This window comes from Salminus brasiliensis, chromosome 12 (genome assembly GCF_030463535.1).
Source record: "Salminus brasiliensis chromosome 12, fSalBra1.hap2, whole genome shotgun sequence".
NCBI classification, from domain to species: domain Eukaryota; kingdom Metazoa; phylum Chordata; class Actinopteri; order Characiformes; family Bryconidae; genus Salminus; species Salminus brasiliensis.
This window is the reverse complement of record NC_132889.1, coordinates 16,525,532-16,529,761: the sequence shown is the minus strand read 5'-3', so window position 1 is coordinate 16,529,761 and position 4,230 is coordinate 16,525,532. Positions and strand designations below refer to the sequence as shown.

Genomic DNA, 4,230 nt, shown 5'->3' with positions numbered 1-4,230 from the left:
CTAAAAAAGCGGAGTACCCCTACAACAACCTTTATTTCGGTGCCTAAATCAGCTGAAAGCGGTAAGTGTATTGTATTTTATTAAGGCTGTTGCTGGACTTTTTGAGTGTGAGAAGTGTGGCATGTTTAGCCTAGACCCTTTTTCCACTGCTAGTGATAATGATAGCATTTGTACTAAATGTGAGCTAGTTATCTCTCTGGTGGAAAAGGTGGAGCAGTTAGAGGTGAGCATCATGGGGTTACTGAAGGATCGAGAGCAAGAGTCACCGGTAGCAGCCCCGGATACCTCAGGGAGAGCCAGCACCCCCACTCCGGCGTTAGAGCCTCACAGCGGGGCGAATGGGTGACGTCTCGGCGGCATAACTGGTAAACTAAGGCAATTGCTAGCACTAAGGCCGAAGCTAGCCCACCAGAACACCACTCCCTTTCCCTGATTCACGTGTCAAACAAGTTTGCCCCGCTCAGTGAAACACCTGCTGAGAAGCCTTTTCAAAGATCTCTGGTAATAAGAGACTCTATTGTTCGACACGTGAAAATAGCTCGTCCTTTAGAGGCTCCAGCTGTAACCATTAGCTGTTTACCGGGAGCCAGAGCACCGGACATTAGCGGCAACCTTAAGTGGTTAGCAAACAGGAGATATTTAAGGATAGTTATTCATGTAGGGGCCAATGATATTTGTCTGCGGCAGTCTGAAGTTATGAAGGATAATATTAAAGAGGTGGTTAAACTGGACCAGATGATGTCCGATGCCGTAATTTGCTCTGGCCCCATCCCAATGAGTCTTACAGCCGACTGAGCTGAGTCTTACAGCCGACTCACAGCGCTGAACCGCTGGATGTCCAAGTGGTGTTCAGACAATCATGTGGGCTTCATAGATAATTGGTTAAAGTTTGAGGGCAAGCCTGTTTTTTTAGGTAGGGATGGTGTCCACCCCACGCGGGAGGGTGCTGCCCTACTTTCGTGCAGCATAGCCCATAGTCTGCTAGTTAGTCGGCAGAGGAGTGTAAAAGGCTGCTGACAATCCAGAGTCGAGACCAGGCCGCAGACAGACAGGCTAAACCGACCGTCTGCGCGCTGCTTTGAGGCGTCACCTGAGTTTTACCGTATTGAGACTGTGCCCCGAATTAAACCCAAACATAGAACATCTAGATAAGCTCGTTTTAATAATTTAATCAGTGTTAAATCAAATGATCTCGCAATCAAACGATAACAGCAGCACCTCAGACCTAAAGCTCGGTCTACTTAATATTAGATCACTAACCTCGAAAGCAGTGATCGTAAATGAAATCATATGTGATCAGAAACTGGACCTTTTCTGCCTAACTGAAACCTGGATTAGACCTGATCAATATATAGCACTAAATGAAGCCTCTCCCGCAGGTTATAAATATGTACATAGCCCTAGATTATCAGGCAGAGGAGGTGGAGTATGCATAATCTACCAGAATACACTAGATATTACTCAAAAACACTATCACCTTTACTTCTTTTGAGATTCTCTACATTAATATATCAAATCCAGCCACAAATAAAAATGCATTCACACTAATTAATATCTATAGGCCTCCAGGGCCCTATTCTGAATTTAGTGACTTTGCTGCAGACCTGGCAGTGTGCAGCGACAAAGTTATAATAGTAGGAGACTTTAATATTCATTTTGAAAAACCAGACAATCCATTAACAAAGGCGTTTGTATCAATCTTAGATTCTGTCTACATCACACAAAACATAACTGGACCCACACATTACTGTAACCATACCCTAGATTTAGTCCTGACCCTGGGTGTTAGCATTGATCATCTAAATATTGTACCTCAAAGCTCAGTAATATCAGACCATTATCTAATCTCCTGAGCTACATCTTAGGCAAAATGTTAATTTGTCTCCCCAACACTGTCTAAAGTGCACAATAACCGCAGTGACAGCTGTACAGTTTACTAAAAACATCCCACCCCTATCAACCTTAGCTTACACTCCGCCAGACCAAGCGGAGCTCGTTAAATTAACAAACGATCTAGAGAATACCCTTTGATCAACCTTAGACAAAGTAGCACCGTTTAAAAGTAAAATGACAAGGCAAAAAAGGCTCGCCCGTGGTACAGTGATCAAACTTGTACCTTAAAACAAACAGTGCGGAAACTAGAGCGTAAATGGCGGACGACCAAACTAGAGGTGTTCCACTCTGCGTGGAAGGACAGCCTTAGTCAATATAGAAAGTCACTCATTAAAGCTCGCTCAGTGTATCTGGCCTCGCTAATTGAGAAAAATAAAAACAATCCCAGAATACTTTTTAGTGAGATCTCTAAACTTACTAAAAGCCAGGCAGATACTCAACCCAATCTTTAACCATAAAACTTAACCTGTTTTTATGAACTATTATAATAATAAAATAGAAAATATTAGACAACCAATCCAACCCTGCTTATTAAATCAAACATGGCCGTCACCTGGTGGAGCTGTTTTAGAAGATAACTTAGTTGTAGAACAAAGACTGGAAGCCTTCAACCCACTTCCACAGCCAGAACTAGAAAAATCATTTACTCATCAAATTGTACAACCTGTCCACTCAACCCAATTCCCTCTAAATTGCTAAAAGTAATACTCCCAATCATAATCAGACCTCTTTTAACAATTGTAAATTCATCCCTTAGCCTTGGGCATGTACCCCAAACCCCAAAATTAGCAGTCATAAAACCTTTAATCAAGAAACCAAATCTTGACCCCAGTGTATTGTCTAATTACAGACCCATCTCCAACTTAACATTCGTATCTACAATATTAGAAAAAGCTGTGGCCCAACAACTCTGCTTATACCTGAGTAAGAATGACTCGTATGAGAAATTCCAATCTGGATTTAGACCCAATCACAGCACAGAGACAGCCCTAGTGTTGATGATCTCCTTCTTGCCTCTGATCAAGGCTACGTATCTTTATTAGCCCTACTAGACCTCAGTGCAGCCTTTGATACAATAGATCATACTATATTACTAGAAAGATTAGAGAAAATGGTTGGAATCACAGGGACAGCCCTATCGTAGTTCAAATCATATCTAACGGGACGCTATCAGTTTGTAAAGATAAAATATTTATCTTCAAATTACACAGAAGTAAGATATGGAGTTCCGCAAGGCTCAATTTTAGGGCCGCTACTATTTACATTATACATGTTACCACTGGGCTCAGTTATAAGCAGACATGGCGTTAATATCCATTTCTATGCAGATGACACACAGCTCTATATATCAGCCAAACCTGAAGATACATTTAGATTACACAAAATGGAGGAAAGTGTAAAGGATATAAAACTCTGGATGTCACATAACTTCCTTCTCCTCAACAGTGACAAAACCGAGGTTCTCCTTTTAGGTCCAAAAGACACTAGAAATAAACTATCTGACTTAATGTTAGACTTGGCTGATACTTACATTATTCCTGGTTTAGTGGCTAAAATCTTTTTTTTTTAGCATTTGAGCAACTAAACTAGCCAATATTAGTAGGACAGCCTTTATGCAGAAACTACTTATCTCTACAGGATGCAGAAAAGCTAGTACACGCTTTTATTACTTCAAGGCTAGATTACTGTAATGCACTTTTGTCAGGTTGTTCCAGCAAGAACCTCAATAAACTTCTGCTGGTTCAAAATGCTGCAGCCAGGGTCCTTACTAAAACTAGAAAATCTGACCATATCAGTCCAGTTCTATCAGCACTTCATTGGCTCCCAGTTAAATTCCGTATTGAATACAATTGTTTTCTATTAACATATAAAGCCCTACATGGCCTCGCTCCTGAGTACCTGCAGGATCTTATTACATATTACAAAGACTACTTAGATCTCAGGGTGCTGGACTCTTACTCGTTCCCAAAATTCAGTAAACCTCAGCAGGGGAAAGAGCCTTTTCTTATAAAGCTCCACAACTCTGGAATAACCTTCCAGATAATGTTTGGGACTCAAACACAGTCTCAATCTTTAAATCAAAGCTGAAAACTCATCTGTTTAGTTTAGCTTTTGGTAATTAATGTTTCCCCTTAGATAAAGGGTGTAGATCCAGGGGTTCGCGGACCCAGAGAATTGTAGTACACTGAGATGCTGGAGCTGTCGTCTCACTGCTTACACGCAATCACTCAGGTTTGTGGACGGTTGAGCAGATAGATGCTGGCTTTTTCAGGGTGCTCCCGTGTCTGTGTTACCTTCTGGCTCTCTCCTTTTAATTAGGCTGTTATAGTCAGACCT

At 41.5% G+C, this 4,230-nt stretch overlaps 1 pseudogene; it reads left to right on the top strand.

Moving 5' to 3' along the window:
- The first annotated feature begins 232 nt into the window (after positions 1 to 232).
- On the top strand, positions 233 to 1,017 carry LOC140574533 (uncharacterized; annotated as a pseudogene).
- Positions 1,018 to 4,230: the final 3,213 nt, after the last annotated feature.